We start from the raw sequence: 26272 nt of genomic DNA, 5'->3' as shown, positions 1-26272 counted from the left end.
CCCCATCCTCTCTTGTGATTTGCATGCTTGTCAAAAGCTGTTTCCTCCCGCTGTAACAGCTTGCAACCCTCGTCCTCCACCCCTCCTCGCCATCTCCTTGCTTCCTCTCCATCTTTTATGCCGTTGCCATGGCGCTCAGGGAGAGCTCAGCACCGCAGCAGGGGAGGGGGGGAGGAGGCGGCGCATGCTGCAATTTCCAGGCTCTCTCCTCCATGAGCTCATCAGCGTCCTCCTCTAAGAGGGAGGGGGCTGAGGCTCTGGCTATTGCTGGGGGGTGGTTTCCATCTTCAGCATCACCAACCAAAAAAAGGGGGGGGGGAGGAGCAGCTGCTGCTGCTGCTGCTGTGTTCCGAAGCCACCTCAGGAGAAGGGAAAATGGATTCAGCTCGCCCATCCCTCGCCTTGCAACACCTTCCCTTGGTTTGGACATGGTGAGCTTGAGCAATGCAGCAGCGCTGGCTGTCGTTACTGTTGCTTGTTATTAGTGGCCTCTCCCCCCCCCCCCCCCCCCCTCTAATTTGCTGGGGATGAATGTTTGCTCTGTGGTCCTGGGTGCTAGCATCCGAGCCGGGTAATAACAATGACTTTCATAGGAGCTGCTGGGAAGGGTGCGGGGAGGGAGGAGGGGTGTTGTGGGAGAGCCAGGGAAAAGGAAGATGGAGAGGGATGAAGGATGATGAGGAGTCGATTTAGGAAAATGCAGCTCCGAGATTAAGCTTCACCATCCTTTTGGGGAAGGTACAGGGTGGAAGGCTTGCTGCTCACAGCAAAAGGGGACATTCTGAGAATGGCTGTCAATTAGAAATTGCAGGGGATTCTTTTTTACAATTCTGAAATTTGTTCTTGTGACTGCCCCAAAATTGGGCTGGGCCTTGAAGTAGTATAACCTGATGCAGCGAAACCCTTTGTAAATATAGGCACTGTTGGCTTTCATCAGTGATGGATGTGTGGATGTGTTTATCAATGGAGGCGTATAGGCATCATCCTGTATCATTTTTAATGTATTGTTTAAGGATTTGCGTTGGGCGCAGTGCGTGCATGAATGTATGTGTGTGCGTGCATGTGTGCATATTCTACCTCGACCTCTTTGCAGGTCTCTACGTTCAGTCCATGTGCTATTTTCATTGCAATTGCCTGATTGGCAATGTGTTTCACTTGGGTTGGCATGAGTGATTTATGATCCCTCAGTTTCCCTGGAGCCACTTAGGAAAGATGCATACAATTTGCTTGGTATGTTATATGGCACCATCCTAATTCACAGCCTGTTGTTATGGTTATAAATGAAAGTACAAAGATACTGAATGTGCACCTTATTTACCTTCATAATGTGTGTTCATGTTTTACTGTCGGCTTTAGATGTTCTACAATCTGAAGAATTATTTCCTCAGGTTTAGAGGTTTATTTAAGAAGTCAAATTCTACTTGAATGTACCTTTCATCTTAGAAAGTAGGTTACAATGATAAGAGTGACCAATTTCATTCACTAATTCTGGCTTTGGTCATAGTTCTAAATGGTCACTTCTACAAGTATATGTTTGTGTCACTACTAAATTATCATGTGTTATATTAGCATGGACAGGAATTCTGGATGGTTTTCTAACATTTACTCCACCAGTGGAAATCTAGGAAAAACCCAGATGACAGGATTTAGGTGCTGTCATGTGTACATGCAGTGTTGAATAGGATAAATGCTAACAGGAAGATACAATATACAACTGTATGTTTTGTAGTTTTGATATCCTGTGTAGGCCAATCATACCTGATTATCTTGAGTCAATGCTGGTCATGTGGCACAAATATCCACTTTGTTCTCATAGGAAATTGTAGGGCTTTTAACCTAAGGATAAGGAACACTTAAACAAGATTACTTAACTCATTTCAGTTTAGATTGGTTTCATTAATCTGGGCTAATGGGAGAGAAAGAGACGTATAATCATAAGAGGCTTTTCTTTATCAATATTTACATCTTAGAAAAACTGTCTATCCCATTATCAGAATGTTGAATGCAAGGAGAATGGCATTCACTATGATGATGATAATTTCTTAAATTTAGAATTTGTTTAGTCAGTGATGGAAAAAACGCAAGATAAATTAGTGAAACAGTTGCTGTCCACAGGGTTTCCATACAATCAATTTTTGCTGTTTTTTTCATTTCCAGCTCATATATACATTTTCCCTTAAGAAAATGGTGTTTGGAAATACATGTATCATCCTTCACAGATAGCTAGAACTGGCTGCACCTCTCTATTAATTGAGTGCTATGTGAGAAAATAGCTGTGAAACTGGTCAAAAGCCCCAATAATTATCATTTATCCACTGTGATTCTTCTCAAGTACTGCTAGTGTTGCTACTAGGCTCGCTGTGTGGAATTCTGTGATTGGAACAAGCACCAGCCACTATTTCTTGGGACCGGAATGGTGGTGATAACTAATGGGGGAAGGGCTGTGCAGGAAACCGGAGGTGCTGCTGCTGCTGCAGTTGTAGATAACAGTTTGCACAGGTGGTCTTGGGTAGGCAGCAGGAGAGTGAGATTACAGGAAGCAAGGTAATCTAACATAAAGGCAAAATGTCTTTGCTGAGGCATCCGCATGGGAAAGAGATCCAAAGTAGTACCCTATGGCAATAGCAGCACTTCCTTATACAGTTATATCAGGTCGATTCCCCACGGTCAATTAATAGCGTGATACTCATGCAAAATATCAAGGTTTTAGCAAGAACTCCCCACTGCTGAACCGCCGATTCATTCGGTTCTGGTGCCACTCCCCCCCACCAACCCGTGTTATTTTAGAACCTGCAAGAAAGTAGACCTTTTCAAAAAACGCGTGGGCAATCTGGAGCGGTGGGGAAGTTGGGGGTGTGAATCCGGATTAGTTTTTCCCGCTGCTGGTAGTGACGTGGAGCCTCCCATCCCATGAGAACATAGTGGGTTGTGTGCAATGCACGCGCAGCCTTTTTTTTTTTTTTTTTTTTTTGCAGACCGGAGATCCACATGGATACGAAGCAACATGGGGCCGGTTTGGATCAATTGACTGAGTAGAAGGCAATACAAAGCAGTGCTACACGTCATATCCACATGCATCCGACTACATGGAGGCGCGCGGAAACAGGGCTTCGCTTAAATCGCCTGTTTCTTCGTTTCCGCATAGGGTCGTTCTGCGCATGCTCGCAGAGACGTGGATCCGGAAGTTTGAAAATTAAAAAAAACATTCCTGCCCCAACACAACGCAACAGCCAATCAGGATAGCCCCTGAGCAGATCGCGTGTTCCATCAGGGGGGAATCCTTCTTTGCTGCTGCGTTTCTGGGAACAAGTATCATTTGTGGGGCAGAAGCTGCAGTGGGGACGCTGAAAACATGCTGAAAAGGTCCCGGTTTTTCTCAAATCAGTTTGTATCTACATTCATTTTTTTGGTGGGGAATTGACCTCAGTCTCTCATTTTAGTTCCACTATTAGACTGGGGCTGGGGGGGTGGGGAGGATAACTGTGTTAAGTGAACACCTAGATTTGAGTTTAATCAGCATCTTAGAGACAAACAAGATTTTGAGGGTATGAGATTTCAAGAGTCAAAGCTGTTTGCATCAGATACAATGAGCAGCTATGTAAGTTCTCTAACACAGAAAAGAGGGATGCATTTCCCTCATAGACCCTGGGGAGTGAAGACACATGATAGTTTACAGCAGATATGTCAAAGGCCTAGATGTCTTATTATGCCCTTTAATGGTCCACAGTATTCTGGACCACTTTGATGCCTAATGGTTTGTTCATCTGCATGGCCAGAAAGCCATGCAACTTTTCCTTTGTTATTATAGTCATGTTATGTTTAATAACAACTGCATTGCTAGAGAAGAAATTTTATTGTAGTTCAAGAAGGCTTCTTCTGGTTCATTCAGTTTTGCTGTTATTACCCTCTGTGTTATGCAGAGGTAACCCTCCTCCTGCTTAAATTCACAAAGCACATGTTTGCTTTAAAAGGAATGCTGGGCACACACAACATTGCGTGTACTCAGTGTCTCACTTAAGTGGAATCCTTGGCCTAAGGTGAAACCTGGAAATCTTCTGGAATTACAGCTGATATTCAGACTACAAAGATCAGTTTTCCATGGAGAAAGTGGTTACTTTGGAGGACTGTACACCATTTTAACCTGCTGAGGTGTCCCCCCCCCCTTCCCAAACCTTACCATCCCCAGGATCCAAACCTTCAGGAATTTCCCAACCCAGAGTGGGCAGCTGTTCCATAATGACACGTGCAGTGTTAGCATGCCAAAGATTGATAGTCAGAGAAGGCATTGCACTGATGTGCTAATGCTGCATGCGTATCTGCTTTCCACACGAGTTCATAAAAGATGCTGAGCATGTGCAAAGACACACAGGCAAGTTATTCTGTTCTTCCAGCATCTCACTGAAACCAGGCTACCCAGTTTATATGGTATGACAAATATACCCGCAGGTATATCCCCAAAGCAAGGTGATTGGTCTGCTCACAGTGTGACCATGTTTTTCCTCATTGCATGTGCATGGAATGCCAAGCATTTGAAGTATTATTGCAACGACTGCTTGTGACAATGGTCAGTGCTGAACTTGCATAATTGGTTTGCTTCAATTTCTGATTAACAAGAAGAGAAAACAATATTAGTTGGTCATTCCTTTGTCCTGACCTTTTCACATTATTATTTTTAAAATTCTGCTGTAATTTAGTAGCAAAATGCATGAATATGTTTTCATTGTTAAAGGAATGATTGCATTTGTGTTACTCAAATCAGGGAAGCGGTATTTAAAATTTCTGGCAAAGAGAGAGCCCGCGCAATGTTCAGGATTTGCCTCCTGTGATCTACCTTTATTTTTATGTGTGACCCTGCAAGGTTTTCAAGGCAAGAGATTATGTTCCATTGTCTGTCTCCACATCACAACCCTGGTATTCCTTGGAAGTCCCCCATCTGAATGCTAGAAAGCATCAGGGCTAAGAGTGTGTGACTGGCCCAACATCACCCAGCAAGCCTTGTGTCAGGGTCTTTGCCTCCTCCACTGCATCAGGGACCCTCCTGCCAGCAGAGAGGGCAAGGCCAACAGCATCTGGCAACCCCTCAGCTTTGTGGTGCCAAACTGTGGGAATGGTCATTGCTGCAGAGCTATGCTGCCATTGAATTGGACACCAGTGCAGGGGGGCAGGGCATTCCTTGGGTGAAGCTGACTATGGACTATGGTGTTTGTGGCACCACAGCTAGCACCCTGGACTTACACCACCTGAATGGGTGACATACATTCATTTAGCCCTTGGAGGGCTTTCGAGAGGTCAGGGAGGTTTTTTATTTTTTCTGCCTCCCTGTGCCACCTGAAAGTTGTCGGGAGGTGGTGGGGCAGTGCTGCAGTGGCACTGTTCCCAGACACCTTGCGTTTTAGATGGGGCTGTAACTGCCCTGACCTGGATAGCTCAGGATAGCCTGATCTTGTCAGATGTTAGAGGCTAAGCAGGGTCAATGCCCCTCCACTTGATTTAGATATGATGCTGGCCATATAGGAAAAAAAAACATATCCATGTACATTCTTTGCTATGCGCTCACATCTCATATAAACAGCCAGTCTGCATGCATACTTGGTATTACAGAGATCCATAGCATGGGCAAGCAGAATGGTTGGCATGTTAATGCCAGCCCCAGGCGTGCCTCCCCCCCTGGCCTGGCTCACTGCCTCCCCCACACACACTGCTTAGAGGGGAAGCATTCCCAATCAGGCTGCTCAGCCTCTAGCTGGTGCCTGCTCAGAGCACCCTGCTCCGAGAAGGTGCCAGCCGGAGGTCAAGCACCCTGCTCAGAGAGGAAAGTAGCATGGCTGTGGCTGAGCTTTAGCCGTGCCTGTGCCCCTTCCTGGACCACAAGCAGGCTGCTCGGCCAGGGAAGCAGCGCAGCCACATCTGAGCTCCAGCCGCATATGCGCCACTTCCTGCTCCCAGGCTTCTTGTGGGGGGGGCATTTTGTGCCCCTCCACATGGCTAATTGGCATGCACCCGGGGCATGTGTCCCCACGTGTCCCTGTGGCAGCTATGCCACTGAGGTCCAGCATGGCAGCCAACAAGAGATGGAGTGGGCCAGGGCCATGGGTAATGTTGACAACCTCCAGGTGGTAGCTGGAGATCTCTCACTGTTACAACTGATCTCCAGGCAACAGGGATCAGTTCACCTAGAGAAAATGGCCACTTTGAAAACTGGTCTCTATGGCATTACACTCCATTGAAGTCCCTCCCTTCCTGAAACCCTGCCCTCCTCAGTCTCCACACCCAAAATCTTCTAGTATTTCCCTAGACTTGGACATGACATCACTTCCAAGGAATTCAGAAATGACTTCTCATTTCTCTAAGGCTGTTTCAGCACGGGCGGAATATGGCGGCCTGGGGCCGAGCCGGGGTTTTCAGAGTGCGCTGTGAACGGCAGCGGCTTCCCGGCGCTTCCCCCCCCCCCCCACTCCCTGCCTTCACTCACCTGCTCTCCGGCCCTCCGGCGCATCGCCGGGACCTGGGGACACGCCCCCCTGCTCTGCGACACGGAAGCAGGCACACAGGGGAGGGGAGGCGTGTCCCCAGGCCCCGGCGACGCGCCAGAGGGCAGGAGAGCAGGTGAGTCGACCGGGCGACGGAGCCCAGCGGCGCCGTCTTCCCGGTTCTTTCTGGGACTGTCCATGCGAACGGTCCCAGCATCATCGCCGACCCAAGCCCTTCCGCCTCCGTGCGGAAAGGGCCTAAGGCTCTTTCCGCATATGCAGAATAATGCACTTTCAAACTGCTTTCAATGCTCTTTGAAGCTGTGCGGAATAGCAAAATCCACTTGCAAGCAGTTGTGAAAGTGGTTTGAAAACGCATTATTCTGCGTGTGCGGAAGGGGCCTAAGATTCACTAGAAAGTTTCCCATAATTCCTACCAGATTTTTCAGAAAGTGATGCTCACTATCACTGCCAGCAATTTATAGGAGCAGCAGTGGCGTAGGAGGTTAAGAGCTCATGTATCTAATCTGGAGGAACCGGGTTTGATTCCCAGCTCTGCCGCCTGAGCTGTGGAGGCTTATCTGGGGAATTCAGATTAGCCTGTACATTCCCACACATGCCAGCTGGGTGACCTTGGGCTAGTCACAGCTTCTCGGAGCTCTCTCAGCCCCACCCACCTCACAGGGTGTTTGTTGTGAGGGGGGAAGGGCAAGGAGATTGTAAGCCCCTTTGAGTCTCCTGCAGGAGAGAAAGGGGGGATATAAATCCAAACTCCTCCTCCTCCTCCTCCTCCTCCTCCTCCTCCTCCTTCTTCTTCTTCTTCTTCTTCTTCTTCTTCTTCTTCTTCTTCTTCTTCCTCTTCCTGCCATTGTCCACTAGAGTGATGGAAGGCAAGACCTACTGGGGTAAGAGATCTCCCTATGTAAGCTATGTAAAATAACTTGGGTTAATTTTACTTGTAGATAAGGTATGGTTTGATGTAAGTTTGTTTTCATTGCCAGTTCTGGGAGATGACTCTCTCAAGGATTGCTAGCTCTTGGCAAGCCCTGCAAGATCTGTGAAGGCACGGCTAAGATTCATGAGGTATCATGTGATGCTGCAACATCACTTTCAGCCACATAATCAGACGTGACATTGCAGGATTGCCACTGCGTTCTAGTAATCTCCAAACTGAGAGATCACTAAAGCATTGCAGTTATACATGATGTGATTTCCACTTATGTGAATTGATGTTGTGGCATTGCTGAAATGGCACACACACACACCCAACACACACACACAGTTTTATTCCCCTTGCCGTGCCAGGCAACAGTGGAAGGGCATTGGTAGGAGATATCCCACTATAGCTTCATAGTGGGAGACCTCCACAGTCTAACTCCATAGGATGTTTCTTTGTATCCTATAAGTGTTTCCAGAGGAGCAGGTTGTTATCACATTCAGCCTAAACTGGTTTTGTGCTCACTTTTCACAGCCTTCCAAACTCGTGTCTGTGCACAACATACAAAAATGGGAACCCTGGGAATAGGTTTAAATGTTTGCTTTTATAACAAATGTTGCAAAATTACTGACTGCATTCCCAAAGGGACAACTTGAAAATCAGGATGCCTCTGGTTTTACAGTCACTCTGGGCAGACCTTTTGCCAGCTGCCTGTCTCAACCCATTACTCCCCTAAATACATCCTCAAACCCAGACAGAACATTTCATGACGTGTTGCCTCTTTTTACCTTCCCAGGATGTTCAGATTGAACAACACAACCTTTATAGGCTGACAGAAAGAAACAGTTAAGAATTAAACTGTTAAAAATACAAATAGTTGGTAGAAATTTATTGTGTTTTTAAAATATTTTTTCAGAACCAGGCTTTTTAAATTTAAAATCATCAATACTTCCAAAGTACAAGAATCCAAATCTGTTTCCCTCAATTACCAGGAGGATACTGGGATTTGGGGAGAGCAGGCTTGACATAAAAGTGATGGATGGTGCTCATATTTGTAAATTGGACTTCTTTCTGCATTACAAAAAATCCAATATAAAACAAGGGTAAAATATAAATATAATTATGAAAATTTTAAAACCAATTTCAAAACCAAATAAAATCCTTAATGTCCAGTTCTCTTAGTGCACAACCTTTTGGGTGGCTTTTGGCAATTCATTCATTTTAAAAATTTACCTTGGTAGTTATTAGAAGAAACTCCTTTCTCTGGGGACGGGGGAGAACGATGTTTATGTTCTTCAGATGCTGCATCTAACGCTAAATTCTGATGAGACTTCAGAAATGTGAAATATGTGCAACTCTGCTCAGAACACTACAATATAATCCCTGTGCATAACTGGTAATGTATGCACACTATTGTCAGATACTCAAACCTGGATGAAACCCTAACTTCTATAGATGCAGGCCATTTCCGCACGGGCGGAATATGGCGGTCTGGGGACGGCAAAAACGCCGTCCCCAGGCCGCCATTCGCACAGGGGGCGCAGCTGCTTCGCAGCCGCGCCACCCTGACGCTGCCTGCCCGGCGCCGAGCGAACGGCAGTGGCTTCCCGGCACTTCCCCCCCCCCCCCACTCCCTGCCTTCACTCACCTGCTCTCCGGCCCTCGGGCGTGTCGCCGGGGCCTGGGGACACGCCCCCCTGCTCTGCAACACGGAAGCAGGCGTGCAGGGCAGGGGAGGCGTGTCCCCAGGCCCCAGCGACGCGCCAGACGGCAGGAGAGCAGGTGAGTCAACCGGGCGACGGCGCCCAGCGGCGCTGTCTTCCCGGTTCTTTCTGGGACCGTCCATGCAGATGGTCCCAGCGTCATCGGGTCTGCGTCAGAAACGCCGACCCAAGCCCTTCCGCCTCGGTGCGGAAAGGGCCGCAGTGACAACTTGTATGCCAACAAAATGTGTTTGTGCTAAGGCAACTATTATATCACAAATGTGTTGTAGATATGTATCCTAATTGCATTAGATATCTTTTTTGTGGAGTTCAGGATAAAGAGTGTGTTCCTGGCATGTGGATCATTTTGTAAAAATACCCTTTACCATTATTTGAATCTGACAACATGGCATCTATTGAGCAAAATATTTTTTTATAAAGGAAGAATTATGAGATCATAAGACAGGCAAGGGGTACATGCTGATTTTTTCTAACCTGCTGTGCACACTTTCCATTCCACTGACCCAATAGATCAAAATCTACAAAACCTGTCATTGCCCAGCTCTTCCAGAGTGTGTGGCAAAACTCATTAGAACTGCCTTATAAAAAGGTTCTATATTATCTGGGAGTCAGATCTGATGTGCATGTGCTGTAGCAATAGCAGCAGCATGGTTAAACCAACCATGACAAACCAAAGGCACAGAAAAAGATTGAATCCATTACAGATATGGTATTTACAAGTAAAAGGACAAGGCAAGATACCCTTTCTACTGGTTCATGTGGTGCTTTGCCCCAGCAGGGTCCAAACTTACTTGGTTAGCAAACCATCCTTTATTCTAAATGGAACTTACCAGACTTTACCAAGACTTTGGATAGCCCAAAGCAGTCCCGTTCTACATTCTGGATAATCATCAGAAAATGAATTGTCCTGATATTCTGAGAAAAGTTATCTGATCAAGATGGACAGAAAGGGCCAGTGGGAAAAAGACTGGAAAAAATAGCCAAGTGAATAGTAGGCAGATTTAGGATTTCAAAATTCATGTAGAGAAAAGTGTTGTGATTCTGACTACATGATACCAAAAGCATACTAGCAGAGTATGAACCTGTTCTTGTTGAATAAAAATTGCAACAGTAAAAGTGATAGCTTTGTCAGACTTTTTTATTTCAGACTTTACCTGTTTAAATTTTATCTATTCACTTTTAAAAACGTGACAGGATTTTCTTTTGAAACAATTTCATTATGATAATGAAACAGCTAGAATGATTTAGAAGTTCTTTTGGAAATATTACTATTGCAAGATTGGGCATTTTTAGTATAAAGCTGTATTATGAAACATGTCAATTGATAAAAGTTGGCTTACAAAGCATGAAAATAGGCCTTACTGGGTATTTACAGAAATCACTGAACACCTGCTGTTAAGATTTGAAATTGCTAGGAAATGGGAAACCAGGATGGGTTTTTGTGTTGAATTCTGTTATTAGACATTGTGGGATGAAGCTGATGAGAATCTAACTTTTTATTTGCAGTTAAATATAATCTGATAAATTTATTGAAAAGTGGTCTATATATTAGTCCATCTTGTGTAAATGAAAATCCTGTTATTACTGGACCTTTTTGAAAAGTAATTTTTTTTTGTATAGGGATAGTGACTTATTAATTGGCAATGTCAAGCACTTTAAAGTTTTTCTGTTTTAAATTTAGGTACCGGCTATATGTGTATAGTGTTGTACTTTTATGATTTACTTAGAAATATTTTCATTCAATATTTTAATATTATTATTTAATATTTTAATACTTTGTGGGAAACTCTCTCTTAGTTATTCGGTATTTTTATTATGTTATCTTGATCTTATCTGGAAAACTCCTAATGAAATATACGTGAAAATACCCACAGAACCGGACAAGTTAAGATACCAAACCTCAAAATCAAGCCAGTTTCTGCTCCAGATGCATAGTGGCAATGGGGACATGTCCCGGGCGCCGCAATTGCCATCATTTGTTGGGGGTGTGTCCGGGGTGAGAGGGGGCGGAGTGGGGGTGTTTCAAGGTCAGGGTGGGAGGGGGTACTCAGGCAGCTCATTCCCCGGCCGCAGTTTCCCCTCCCTTCGTCACTGTCCAAATGGATCTTGTATGTGAAGCTAAAACTGCTGTTTGTTGTTTAGAAATGCCTCCTGCATTTGACTGGTGAAACGAAGGTGATTGGCTATGAATATGATTCAAACAACGTTCACCAATACATTAAAGCGAATGGTAAAAATAGTTTTACTGCTAATTAGCTGGGTCCTGGGTCCTCAGGGCAGTAATGCCCTTCCTTCTCATTCCAATCAAAGAGCTGGAATGGGTCCAGAGGAGGGCAACCAAATTGGTTAAAGGTCTGGATTCTATTACCTATGAGGAGCACATGTTTAGTCTGGACAAGTGAAGGTTAAGAAGTGACATGATATTAGCCATATTTAAATATTTGAAGGGATGTCCTGTTGAAGAAGGAACAAGCTTGTTTTCTGCTTTTCCAGAGACTAGGACAAGGAGTAGTCAGTTCAGCGAACAGGAAAAGAGATTTCACCTAAACATTAGGAAGAACTTCTTGACAGTAAGGGCTGTTCAACCGTGGTGTGCTGTCTTGGAGGATGGTGGAGTCTCCTTCTTTGGAGGTTTTTAAATAGAGGCTGGATGGCCATCTGTCAGGAGTGCTTTGATTGTGTCTTCCTGCGTGGCAGGAGGTTGGACTCAATGACCTTTGTGGTCTCTTCCAACTCTATGGCCCCTTCCGCACATGCAAAATAATGCGTTTTCAAACCACTCTCACAACTGTTTGCAAGTGGATTTTGCTATTCCGCACAGCTTCAAAGAGCACTGATAGCAGTGCATTATTCTGCATGTGCGGAATGAGCCTATGATTCTAGGAAATTCTAGGTCACTTCCTGTTGCAAATCAGTATTTATGAGCATGGTTGTGCTAACTGTAGAAAAATTATATAGCAGATTGACAGTTCAGGGGACGTGGAATGGTATAGTACAGCCTGATGTCATCAAATTTTACAAGCTAAGCAGGCCAAGGAGATCACCAAGGAAGGCTTTGCAGAAGAAGGCAGTGTCAAACCATCTCTCCTCAATCCCTTGCCTTGAGAACCTTTTGCTGGGGTTGCCTGTTACAATTTGTCAAGCTCTCCACACTCACCTTGACAGTGCAAGTTATTCCAATTCAAGTCCATTGAAGTCATTGCGCGTAGACTGGAGTAATTCTGCATCAGAGTGCAACCTTAAAGTTGTGGATAATGATTCCATTTATTTTGGAACTTGCCATTGGTGCCTTCCTAGTGTAGGTGTAAAATGATTTATTTATTCGCTTTATGTGTTAACAAGCTCTCAGGTGAACAGAATCAGATTCTTTTATATATGTGTGTGTGTGTGTGAACATGATGTTCATGATTTATTTGCAGTTTGTTAAGATAATGCGGATATAAAAATATATAATTATTTAGCAACCAAAACTTGTACTGCCAATATGTCTAAAGGCATAATGGGAATGGTACAGCCGCACCCCTTTTCTGCATTCATTGTTTGACGTGGCATAGATTCCATGGCAGCACAGTTTCTCATATCTGCATAGACTTATCACAAAAACATGCCATTTCTGCCTCTAAAATAAGCTCCCTTTAATTCTCACTACAGAACTGACTTAGTAAGCATTTTTTATTATTCTTTTCTAAATGCAGCTGCAGTTCATTATCTGCTCTTTATTTCACATAATACAAAATGGTTGAAGTTCAGTAATGCCAGGCCATCAGGCAAGCTGAAGAAAGTCATCTTGCAGGCTAAAGAATCATCTACTTCTCAAAAAGGTTCAGTGCCTAATAAGAAGGCCAGATTGCATCCTTGGGCTGCCATAAGGATTCAAAGACATTAAAAACCCACCTATTATTTATTCCTTTTTTATTTATTAATGTTCTATTGATTTTAATGTGATATATAGCTCTCTATGCTTCATCATTGTAAGGAAAAAAAGGCTAGCAGGAAAAGATATAAAACATGTAGTATTTATGACTGCCCCCACAATCCTAACCTACGGTAGTTTACTGGGAAACAAGGTTTTTGATTTCAGTATAGCTTTCCTCCAGTCTTAAAATTTCAGCTTATATGAAATATAACACATGCACTTTTCTGGGTCCTTGCTTTATTTCAATTTCTCATACCTCAGAACATTCAAGTGAAGAATGAGTAAGCTGAAATTTGTAAAATTGTGATGCTGCAGATTCAAGGCCCAATTTACTAGAAACACTTGTGATCTTCAGTGTGTGGTTCAAGAAGATCCTTTGGTGGGTCATAGAGCCCCACGTTTACCATATTTAGGTGCCATTTTGTAGCTTCTTTTCCAAAGGACTTTCTGCTTGTGCATATGTATACAAGAGCCTTGTCCCATTTGTGTTGCTTTGTACACACGGGTCCTTTCTGCACAACACAAATATAACATCTTGAGGACGTTATAAAAAACATTTTACGGGAGGAACTTTGCCAACCTGTCCTCCCCCCCCACTCCCCCCCAAAATGGCTGAACTAGCAATCCTTTTCCCCCAGGTCTGGTTGAAGACATTTTCCCTTGCCTGTGCAGAACAAGTTCCATTGTATTTTTCCTGCTTCCCATCACCACCCATCAAGCTTGTACTTTCATTTTTGCAGCAGATTGCACTCGCCATTTTCTGCAATAATCAAGAGCCTCTGCGCAACTGCCGCCATTTGCAGACTGTTCCAATGGAGGTTTCCTCAGCTAGCAGCTCATCTACTTGCTATTTCCATCTAAAATGTTCAGTGATAAAGTTTGTTTTGCCTGGTGATCCCATGCACTTGCCTTTTTTTGTTTGCTTGGTTTTTAAGGGAGGTGTCTTCATAGCTACAATGGCACCATCTGAGAATTGCAGCCACTCAGAGGGCTCGTCTGCCTGCTATTAAGCAGCAAAGATAGACTTGTCCTCTGCAGAGGACAGGAGTCAGGACTACTAATTATTTTCAATCAGGAGTAGATTTTTCTTGATATAAAGGAAAAAATTGCAATAAGTATAATGCTTTCCCAGAACTACATAAATCCTTTCCTGACTGGTGGCTCCAACCTTATCCAAAGTATTTAAAAAGATAAATGAATCAGGCATTTTGACTTCAGGCTGGAAATCAAGTAGTGGGTTCCCAATCTTTAAGAAGGGGAGCAAGTCTAACCCCCAGATTATTGTCCAATTGGTTTATTAAATGTTGCTGCTAAATTGTACATCAAACACCTTTAAAAAAACCTAGAAGATTGTGAGATAGCTAACAATGTTATCCACCTCTGGCTTCAGAAAGAGACAAAGCACTACCAACCACTGCTAAATGTTGTTCCAACTGGATTCTCAAAGCATCAGAGTTCTCACTAAAGCTCTGTCAATTCGGCAGTAGCTTTTGATTCCATCAATAGATGCCATCAATGGATGAATCTAGCTAGAACAAATATCGACAAACGTTTGCTGTTTCTTATATGGGAACTGCACACTGATATCTATACTAAAGTAAGGGTGGGTGCATTCCAATTCTCAGGAGGGTAAAGGTGGAATGTGTTTTGACTCTCCTGCTTTTTAATCTTTTTATACATGATATTATATCCAGGCTATCTGGCCCAAAGTGTGTTCCTTCTTCATTGGGATCCCCAGAAATCTCATACTACTGTATGCAGATGATATTGCTTTCCCTTTTCAGTGGCCAGGACCTTGGATTCTTCATTCCTTCAAGTGTGCTGATGTTTTGTAATTGCTTTTACCATTGTCTCATTTTTCAAATTTACCATTGTCTCATTATTTCTTTTACTATTTGTCTCATTATTCAAAATCTACATTGCATACCAGTGGAATCATGTTTACACAGATCTCCTTGAATAGCAAAAATATCAAATAGGCAAAGTTCCTGGATGTCCAAGGAAAATGTTTTCTTGACAGTACAAAATTGAAATAATACTGGAAGGGGACGTATCATTGAAAATAGTCCCTCCCCAGGACCAACCTGACTTGATTTAGTTCACATGAAATTAATTATTTGATTAATCATGTGGTAAGTTTAATACAATGTAAGTCACAGATGCTTTGATTCTGAATTATGGACTAGCTTATTTTTGTCTCCAGATGATATGTATTACTTTGATACTTTTATTTTTTTATTACATTTATTCTTGACCTTTCCGAACCCCATGCTCCTGTGCCTCATCCAGAAATTAATTTTATTGCAAGTTAAGAATGGCTTTATGGCCCTTTAAGAGGATTTCTGCTGCAATTTCAGATTTTTACTTCTCCGAAAGACTACTCCTGCCCAAAAATTCTTGTCCCCTCCCCCAAAGCACCCTGTTTGTTACTGCTGTCCGGTAACACAGATAACTTTTCTCTTCTCCCACCCTACTGACTGATGCTTTCACAACTATCAGTATAAGATTTCTTCACCTATTCTGTCAGCAGATTCCTTTATTGCCATTCTTCAGTTATATTGCAGCTACCCATGTTCATTACTTTCTTCCAGACATATGAAGGATCCTCAGACCTTTTATAGGAAGGTTGTCTGATGGACTTGAGTCTTCTATTGTGTCTGAAACATCTGGAAGTCTAAGGATCAGCCCTTTAATCATGTTTCTCTAAAATGAACATGATACTAACTAATACCAGATGTGCTCAGCAAGCTCCCTTGGGATAGAAGTGTGGTTTTGCATACAGTTTGTATTGTTTTGCATATATTTATCATAGATACATAGTTAGCTAATATTGTGATTTATATGCTACAAACCAGCCTAAGCCAGTAGGCATTCCTTCTAGAGGCATCCCAGGATCCTTTACAACTCCCAGTTTTGGAACCACAAGTCAGGTACTGGCTTGATTGCAGTTTGTCATCAATGAATTCTTTTGTCACTAATTAATTGGCTCATTGTTTTAAAAATAATGTTCAAAATGTTCAATTATTTTCCTGGTTTATTGCTTTGTTTTCTGCAGCTATGTATTGAAGAAGACATTGCAATTGGTTACTACTGTGTCATCACACAAAGAAATTTGCCTGGCCAGATTGCCTCCTACCCTGAGCCTGCCCACCTCTTCAGCAAATGGCGATACCCACATTCCTAACCTCACCTGAATGCAAAAGCAGTCTTTGCAGGAATATACAGAGATGCGTGCCATACTTGTCATATGCTGCAATCTAAAAGTATAGTTGAGAAATATGTGTTTGGTAACCCTTTAGAAAACCGGAGTTAATTTAATATGCTTTTTAGTAGAGTGCCTGAACAATAAATAACCAGACGGTGGCTGAAGGATGCTTCTTAATAGCATCACTGAGCCAGGGATAATCACGTAAGGTGCTGTCTGAGCTTTTGAACTGCTTCATGTATTTTTTGTAGGTCACAGACTGACCTATATGATTTCCTTTCCTTAGTACAGGCCATCAACACATGTGGGTATTTCATTACTCTGTGCCATGCTGCAAGATCCACAGTGATGTAAACAAGCCTCTTTTTAGTTGAGACAATAGACCAACATTCTCCAACTGTTTTGCCAGCAATATCTTAGAAGCTTTTATGATAGAACACAGAGAAGCATAGGCACAAATAAACCTTTTTTGAATGGTGGAGTTTATGGCCCAGAGCTTACCTATGTAACTGAACATACTAAAGACATTGGTCAGTATCCTGTCAGTAAGGGTTGTAAAACTGGGCTTTTTGAAAAATGTACTGATTTTAAGTGGTATATAATTTGCCATGATAGTGCATGGCACCGACCTCAGTGCCATCCAAGAAATAACAGAAATGTGATGCCATCAAGTCTACCTTCCAAAGTTGCCATATTCCTCCAAGGGAACTGATCTCTGTGGTCTAGAAGTCAGTTGCAATTCTGTGAGAACTCCGGGCCTAATCTGGAGATTGACAACTCTGGGGGACCATGCACCAAAAAAGGCAGCTCTGGTGTTTTTTCACTTGTTTCTTGATAAAATTAGTTGATTAACTGAGAGTAAATTTACTCAACTGTATGGAAATATATAATACTCTACTGAAAGAAACAAGCCAGTTCCAGTTATCTTTTTGCAGGTTTCCAGTTCACTGAGAATACCAGTTTGTTGTATCAAAAAAGGACTACAGATTTGGTTTCCCAGAGTTGCTGTTGCTAACAATACTGCCCTGTTGGCTTTGACAGTTTCCATGGAGTTAGAAGCAGAGGAAGGGGAGGTTTTTGTTCACATTTTAAAGAGGGAGCCAATGGTAATCTAAATGTGTTCAAGTGTTTGTTTTGAATGACCAGCTTTTCGTAGAGCTGTGAACATGGATAGCAATGGTGAATTCACAGTAAGCTGACCATATCTTGATTTTGGAAACAGTACTATAAAGGCTGTACCATCTTATGAAAGATCTATTGAATGATTCCAGCTCTGTTAAATAAAAGGACAGTTCAATCCATTCCTGGTCTTAGAACATGCAAGTGTACCATTACCAAGATAGTATTGTATAGCAAGCTATCAGATCAAAGTTTTCTGCCTTGTTAAGCCTTACTCTTGGGTGAATTCAGATGTCTACAAGTGGGGGACCTACATGACTTGAAGCAGGGGAATCAGAGCTGGCTGGGCAGGAGGTACCCACATGCTCCTTCAACCCCATTAACTTAATGTTTGGGAGGAGATGCACAAAGGGTGCAGTAACAGGTAGAAGAAGGACTGGAGACCAGGAAGTGGCAGTCTAGCATACCTGGCACATGGTGGGGGGCAGCAAAAGGCTTGGTGCTCTGGGTGACTGCAGCAAACCTGCTGGGTAGGCTGACTGGCAGAGAGCACAGCGGCAGCGGCAGCTCCCACTTTCTGCTCTCCCCCTGATCACTCATCTTACTGCTATGCTGCCAAATACCTGGCTATGTGGGGGGAGGGGAGTGGCAGCTCCCTGTCCTCCTGTCCTGACCTTCTCTTCCTTGCCCAGCCACCATCATTGCCATCAATGGATGGTGTGACCTCAAGCTGCTGCTGATGTTACAATCCTCTACCTAGATTTTAACCATCTTGGCTTTGCCACCACTTTAACAAGCCCAACTGTTTTTAGTAGCAAGAAACTTAGTATGTTAATTGCTCCTGACAATTTTCAGCTAAGTCTAAAATCAGACATACCTTGTTTAGGGCTTGTGAATCTTCCCCCAATTCAGTTAATGCTACAAATTATCACAAGTTACACTTTTCCTGCTTTTTGTCTAGCAGTCACTCTTCCAACAAGTCTAGTAGATAATTCACTTTTTACAGTTCCATACATCTCAGAGGCAGTCTGGTGTGGTGTACCATACCCACTTCTTCATTATCATCCACTGGGTCTTCCATTATCTCCTTCACAGGTATCTGTCACCTCACTAGTGAAGGTGACAAGGTAGGATTTTGATATTTGTTTATTTACAGAGGGCTCTTTAGGGTTGGGTGTTATTTTTGTATTAATGATATTGATGTGCTCACTAGTTCTGAAGAGAACTTTCTGAAGAAGGCGTTCCCCCATCAGGTTTACCACAGAACAGAGGCTGGAGTTGTTTAGTTTAAGATAAACTAAAAAGACACATTCAATTATTATTTTATATAGCTGTAAGATTATTTTTCTCTCTCAGCTGCTTGCACAATTGAATGCTTTTTCATATTTATGGCTTCCTTGTGAGGTGCCACTTAAACCTTAGACTGATTTCAGGTGTTCCCAGTAAAGTAATTCCTCCGATGCTGTTGATGTTCTTGGGTCAGAAAAGGTCAGAAAAACATCTATGATATAATAAAATGAAGGAAGTTTGAGAAATGTGAGTTTAGGAGCGGCACCCTTCAAATCTACAAAGGAATTATATAAAGAGGATACTACATTCTGATCTTTCAAATGTGGAGAAGTGTGGCAGAGAGTCACTAAAAAAAGAAGCAGAGCAGTAAACTGTCACTGATGGAAAGGCATTTCTGATCTGATTTCCATCCTTTTTGCACTAACAAGTGAGACTAAAAGACATTTTGCAAATGTCTAATGCAAAATTACCATCAGTCTCAAACAACTGACCATTGGATCCTCAGTTTTCAGCATGACATTCTTTGGAACAGAGAGAATCAGGCTATAGTGTTCCTCTGAAAAATGCATTGATCCCAGATGAGTGCAACTGGAGAATATAGAATGACCTCTGTTTTCTGCAACCACTGCATTGCCACCTAACATCCAGTAATCTATAATGTGCTTCAGAATGCTTTTGGGTTCACAAAGAGCTCTAGAAAACCTGGTTATATTGCTCTTTCTTTACAAAAAGGTAAGAGTGTGGGGGAAAGCCTTTGTTCTCTTTCAGGGCAGTCCAGATCACTTTCCAGTTATCAATCAAGACTGTTTTTTTTTACTTATGAAAATCTCTGTTGGAAGGGGACATCCTTCAACTAGTAGGATGCTGCAGCTTTTGTATACTGTTGGCCCTTTCAGCTGGAATTTGGCCAATTCGAGGAAGTGCTGGAATTTGGCCATTTAGCAAGGGTAGAAAGAGGGTGCAATCTTTAGCCTGATGAAGTGTTCTGGAAAATTCAAAAACCTGCACACTGTTTTGTGTCATTCTGGTTAATTCTAAAAAAAAAGAAAGTGAAAGAGCTTTGCTCCTGTTAGCAGCTAGTTTGGTTCAAATAATCTTTCTGATGTATCACTGAAGTTACAATGAAGTTACCCATTTGTTATGTTGCACCTTTTGTGTGGCTTCCACCCCTCAATACTTAACCATTTTAGATTTAACTGGAAGATAGAAATAGTCAAAGTGAACACTGGAAAATTTCATGTGGAATTAGTTGACCAGGAAACAGTATAAGGGTTGTGTGGGTCCACAAATTGCTTTGGAAATCTCATGTTTGGTCTGTAGTTTTGCTACCTGCTTTTATTTGTTCCTGACAGGCCTTCTTTTATATTTGTAATTCAGACAGAGAGGTTACAAAGACACCATAAGTCACTAGCACTCCCTTATTCAAAGTACACTGAACCCTTGTCATTCTGTACACCTGAACTTCTCACTGCTCAGAGACTCCAATGGAAGGAGATTTTATTCGCCATCAAGGCATTCCTTTGTTTTGTGCATGTCAGCAGCATGCTGAATGCTTCAGGGAATAATACCAAGGAAGAACAGTTAATGGCTGGCACAGGGACATTTATTCTTTTTTTATCATGTACACTTTATGATATCGAAAAACATTAGTCGAAGGTGTATGGTGTGTAAAAGACCAATATATTTTCTTTTCTATCTTTAAGACAAAGGGACATGGAAAGGGAATATTCTGGCAAACTGCAAGGTGTTCCTTTCGTGTCAGCTTAAGGAATAAGAGCTCATAACAAATTCTAAGGCCAGTTGTCATGCAAAGAACTCTGAAAAAGAAGCAGACTATGGCCCCTTCCGCACATGCTGGATAATGCGCTTTCAATTCACTTTCAGCGCACTTTGCAGCTGGATTTTACTGTGCAGAATAACAAAATCCAAGCAATCACCTTAGCTAGGTGTAATGCCCTGCCTTCTTCCTTTAGCCTTGGACGCCACCTTGGAATCCCACATAAAGAAAGGAAATGTCCGTGTGGCATGGGTTCTGTGGAAACAGTATCTCATATGCTGTTGAATTGTCCGTTTTATGAGATAGGTAGGAAGAAGCACATAATCCCCTTCCTGCATGGAAGTGAAGGCATTATAGATAAACAGAAGGTTATATATCTTTTAAACAGCCACAACTACAAGCTGTTGGAAGCGGTGGCTAAATTTTTAAATGGTGTTATTTTAACTCGTCAGAAGTTGTAAAGTTGTAAAGGCTGTTGTTGCCTTGCTAGGTTGATCTTGAACAATTTGTATGCCATTAAAGGTATTCGAAATCGAATCGAATAACAAAATCCACTTCCAAACAATTGTGAAAGTAGATTGAAAGTGCATTATTCTGCATGTGCAGAAAGGGCCTAGGGGACTGCTTCCATGGGCACAATAGGTTGGATCCTAAGACGTTTCTGCTTGCACTAGAGTACAGTGGACAGTTTTAGCAGATTATCTCTCCTTACTGCTGTAAACATGTCATAGTGCATTTTATTCATGAGGGACCCCAACTTCGAGAATTTTCAGGGGGTACTGGGTGGGTGGAAAAGGAAGGGAAGATCTGGGTTGGTGAACCCAAGGTAATGTCTATCTAATCTAAGGCCTTTTCTCTGGCCAAATGTCTATAACCCCTGAAGGAAGGGCAAAAACAACACAAACTCTGCAGAAACTTTCCACCTCATTGATTCTCAGACTGCCTCCTCCTCCTCCTTCTTCTCCTTCTCCTTCTTTTCACTCTAAAATTGCACATAATTCTTGACACCTAATGCAAAATTACTATTAGCTTATCAAAGCCAAATAATATTCCCTTTCTTGAAATCAAGTGGTTATTGGCATAGAGCTTTTCTTTCTTGACTATTTTTTTCAAAGTTCAGAAGTTTGAAGCTGTGCCTAAAGCTCAGGATTCAGTCTGTCAATTCAGTCTATCAATCATCAATAATAAAACCAGTTACAAGATTCTAGTTGACTGTGTCTGACAAAATTGAACTGCTACCCTTATCTGTTCACTACCCGCACTGGCTGATATTGACCCTTAAAACACTGGAATCTCCCATATAAACTGTATGGCCTGGAATCTCCCATACAAACTTACCCACTCACTCCAGCCATCCTCAGATGTCCTGCTTCAGTTGCCCCCACCATCTGAAGCTAGACAGATGGCAACCCATGAAAAGGCCTTCTCTGCTGTGGCACCAAAACCTTGGCACTCCCTCCCTAAGCCCACAAAGATTAATCTGTTTCCCTTTATTGGTGGGTTTTTGCCAACAAAGTCGTTTGTGTTTGTGTTTTGTCTGGCATACCCCTAATAACCATTTTTGGCTCTCCTTTTATTTTTATGTTTTAAATTGTTTTTTTACACTTTTAACAGTATTTTAATTGTGTAAATATTTTTATGTTCACCACCTTGTGGCCCCTGACTAAATTGAAAGGTAGCATGAAAATGTTTTAAATGAAAAATAAAAATATTGATATTTATAATTTTTTAACAAACTCTAAAGCAATACTACATATTATATCCAGATAGGAAATGCTGAACTGTATCTTAGCAGCCAAGGACGTAGGTAAGGGGTGGGTTCCCGGGTTCAAACCCCACCCCATTACATGTCCAAAGCTCCCCCCCGTTTGTGTTTTTTGTATTTTTTAGTGTTTTTTCAGTTTTTGGTCTTCAGGGGGTGCAGTGTTTAGGCTAGCAGCACCAAAATTTCAGCGATTTGTTAGGAGACTCTTCTGATGATACCTTCCAGGTTTGGTGAGGTTTGGTTCAGGGGGTCCAAATGTATGGACACCCAAAGGGGGTGCCCCATCCCTCATTGTTTCCAATGGGAGCTAATAGGAAATGGGGGCTACACATTTGAGGGTCCATAACTTTGGACCCCCCCAGACCAAACTTCACTAAACCAAGGTGGTATCATCATAATAGTTTCCTCCTGATACCACCTAGGTTTGGTGAGGTTTGGTTCAGAGGGTCCAAAGTTATGGACTCCTAAAGGGAGTGCCCCATCCCCCATTGTTTCCAATGGGAGCTAATAGGAGATGGGGGCTACACCTTTGAGGGTCCATAACTTTGGACCCCCTGAACCAAACTTCACCAAACCTGGGCGGTATCATCAGGAGAGTCTCCTAAAGATACCCTGAAAGTTTGGTGCTGCTAGCTGACAGCAGGCACCCCCCCAATTTCCCCAGATTCTCCTTTTAAATCCACCCCCTTTGGCATGGATTTAAAGGGAGAATCTGAGGTTCCCAGTTTAAACATTGAAAGTGTTGCTGTTTTAGGGTGGGGGATAATCCAACCCAAAACAGCATCACTTTCAGTGTTGCTTTAACTGTGGATCCCAGATTCTCCCTTTAAGTATTTACCTTACTAAGTATTTACCTTACTAACAGCTACTTTGGTAACTTCCCATTTCTTTTTCATGAAAGCTGATATCAATGATACAAACGCTTTGTGTTGTAGTGTCTGTGCACCCACAGATTCATTGGTAGGATGGAAACCATGTCTCACTCAACTGTATTTAATTTGCTTACTTTTGTTGTGTAACAAAGTGAAAATCATTTTTATATTGGTTTATCTTTAATTAGTTTAAAGTGTTTGTTTAGTAATGTTTAATTGAACTAATGTGAATTTTAATTGTATGCTTTAATGAAGTTTAAATTTTGTAAATCTTTGTATAAGAAAGCAAATTACAATTTAAAGATTTGAAAAGGTAGAAGATTGTGTCACTGTTAAGGTAGGAAGTGAAAAATTGTGCCTTTCCATGCTGGAAAACTCCCTTAGACCAAGAGTACTCTGGTAACCCAACACCACCACTCAGGACGTCCTGAGAACTTATTGACTGACAAGTTGAGCAAGTAGTCTTCTAGCACAGAACTAGAGAAATAACACAATAGCTTCTAACCTTTTAGAATAGCTCTTAGGATTTGTCACACAGAGCCCTTCGGGGACAGGGCGGTAAAGAAGCTTAAAGTATAAATAAATAAATAAATAAATAAATAAATAAATAAATAAATAAATAAATAAATAACCTGGTAGAATCCATGAAGTTTAGCATATGGGGGAGAGATTAAAATAAATATCCCAGAGAAATAGATTGTTCGAAGTGAATCCAAAAAAGATTTATTATAAAAGGGGGGCAGGGAGGAAATGGTGGTCAGATTCAAACACAGGAGGAGAGGTGAAATAAAATACAGGGAAAACACACAGCAACAACAGCACAGAGGTATTCGAATAAAAAACTAAGCTAAACATGTTATCTAGGCTATAACTGGTTCCTCAGAGCACATGGGGAGTTCCTTGTGATAACAAGAAGTCAAAACCCTTACCAAACTTCCAGTGGACCCAGTTTCCCTTGAAGGCTGAAAAACTGAAAACAAAGAAAAATTCAAAATGTCCACATATTTAAGCTAAATGGAGTTGGACCTAAGCCAGCCCTTTTCCAACCCTACGCAAATCCCCATCTCTGATGTCAGATACTACTTTTACCAATTAGAGCCATATCCTATATAGTCCCACCTCTATCAAGCACCTGGTAATGGCTCTGGTCTGGTCTATTGTCCTTTGTCCAGAAAGGATTGTCTGCCAGAATGGGCCAATGTCAAATGAAACTGAATTCCTGTTTGTAATGTAATCCAACATTTCAAATGCTCTAAAAAGCATTCTTGAGCCTTAACAAGTTTTAGGATTTGTCACACACATTTTCATACAGATAAATGCACATGGACAAACTGTCATGGGGAGAAATGTCACAAAGATGTATGGTTGTTGTGCTCCAGGTCAGGGTTGGAATTTTCCCAGAACTACAACTGATCTCCAGGTTACAGAGATCAGTTTCCGAGGAGAAAATGGCAACTTGAGAGTGTGGTCTGTATGACATTGTTCCCCTCTGAGGAATATACAGGAGGCAAACAGCGCAGTTTCAGACTGTGGAATAGAAGAGAAATTCAGTTGTTGCAGAATTCTATTGTAGTGTGTGTGTGTGTGTTTGTGTGTGTGTGTGTGGTTATTGTTCAAATATGACTGTAGTTATATTTGCTTTGCTTTGGTAAAAGTCACCAAGAAAATCCACAGCTCCCATTTCCTATCAGGAACACACACATACCCCAGACTGCACAGACCGCCAAGCTTTGTATTATATTTGCTGTGAGCCTACCATCATCAGTTCTCTTCTCAAGACAGAAGAAATTTAATTTCAAGTTTCAGAAAGGTATGCTAAGGCTTTTGATTTCTTCTACTGTGTGGGAAAGAGTTGCAGACTTGAATTAATCCCACACAAAACTACAGTAGTAGCTATGTTGTTCTGTATCCCACTGCATCCTTTCATTAATGTTCACATTTCGCAGGGGAAAGGTCCAGGAATAGCACTTCTGCAGCTGAAAGAAAAAGAAAAAAAGAGGGGGGGGGGGCTTTTGAACCACACATCATCTTTGCCCCATCCTGCCGCTATATTAATGTGATGGGGGAAGGAGCAGGGCCTCCATATTGCTCCTTTGCTTAGAGTGACAATGGAAAGAAGTAAAGCCAAGGACATCATACACATGCTCTGAGGGGTTTTCTTAATGTCACACAAAGTGTGAAAATGGCTGAAGTGGCATCTGCACACTAGACGTTTAGCTACAATTTATTCTGCCTAAAGGTAGAAGAAATTTTTCTTTTTTTTCTTCTTCCACAAACAGCTTGCCTCTTTTCCAATGGACATTTCCTCATCTAGCATAGTGGCTGCCCACTAATTCAGTCGTTTCTGTATACTAATAAAGTCAGTATTGCCTGCCGATTACGTGAATGTGTAGTTTTTCTGTTTGTTTTTTTAATTGTGTGAGGTATCTTTGAAACTACAGAGACAAGATATGAGAAGCAGCAAGCTTTCAGACATCGAGTCTCCATAACCTCAAAGATATGAAGGCTTCAATCAGGGGTGTAGCTAGGGTAAATGGAGCCCGGGGCAAAATCTGAGTTTTGCGCCCCATTTAGGCAGCATCCTCCCCACCACACGACCAAACAACATTTTTTGCACCAGGTCATCTCAAACTCACCATCGCATTATGGAACATGCTCCAACCTCTGTACCCAGAGCCTGGTTTAGAAGCATTGTTGAAAGTGATGCTTTTGTTTTTTTTTGGGTCGCCTGAGAGCAGCATCACTTTTTTAGTAATTTAAACTTTACAATGTTTTAGCTTCTAGGCGTAGATTCTCCTTTTTTGATGTCCTGTAAAGGGGATACTCTGGGCTCCCTAGTTTAAAATATTGAAAGTGATGCTGTTTTCAGGGTAGTTACACCCCCAAACTGCATCATTTTCAATGTTGGTTATTAATGGAGTTTTCTGGAACATTAGTCCGTCTGGTGTATCTTGTTCCTAATGTTTCACCTGCATCTGTGGCTTGGCATTTTTCAGAGGTGTATCACAGAGAGTCATTATACACTGTGGTCAGCCTTCTCTTATAGCAGAACTTCTCTGTGATACCTTTGCAGAAGATGCCACAGATGCAGGGGCAGAATGTTAGGAACAAGATCTATCAGATCTATGGCTGCAACCTAAGAAACTTTCTGGCCTGGTTGAATCTGGTTTGAAAGCCTTCAACAATACTTAATGTTT

The 26272-nt window shown here is 42.3% G+C and overlaps 1 protein-coding gene across 2 annotated transcripts in view; it reads left to right on the top strand.

Annotated features, from left to right (window-relative positions):
* Positions 1 to 287: 287 nt before the first annotated feature.
* JAKMIP2 (janus kinase and microtubule interacting protein 2) overlaps positions 288 to 26272 on the top strand; it is a 114421-nt gene continuing 88436 nt past the window's right edge. Inside the window, exon 1 of one of the 2 annotated variants that reach the window (XM_048488086.1) lies at positions 288 to 431. The gene's annotated coding sequence lies outside the window, so the exon portion shown is untranslated. Of the gene's footprint in view, positions 432 to 635; positions 739 to 26272 lie in introns of those variants that run through there. The other variant, XM_048488087.1, reaches the window with a different exon arrangement.

The sequence above is a fragment of the Sphaerodactylus townsendi genome, linkage group LG03, assembly GCF_021028975.2.
Source record: "Sphaerodactylus townsendi isolate TG3544 linkage group LG03, MPM_Stown_v2.3, whole genome shotgun sequence".
In the NCBI taxonomy this organism is placed as follows: domain Eukaryota; kingdom Metazoa; phylum Chordata; class Lepidosauria; order Squamata; family Sphaerodactylidae; genus Sphaerodactylus; species Sphaerodactylus townsendi.
Note: the sequence above shows the minus strand (reverse complement) of the source record. Positions and strands in the feature narration are given on the sequence as shown.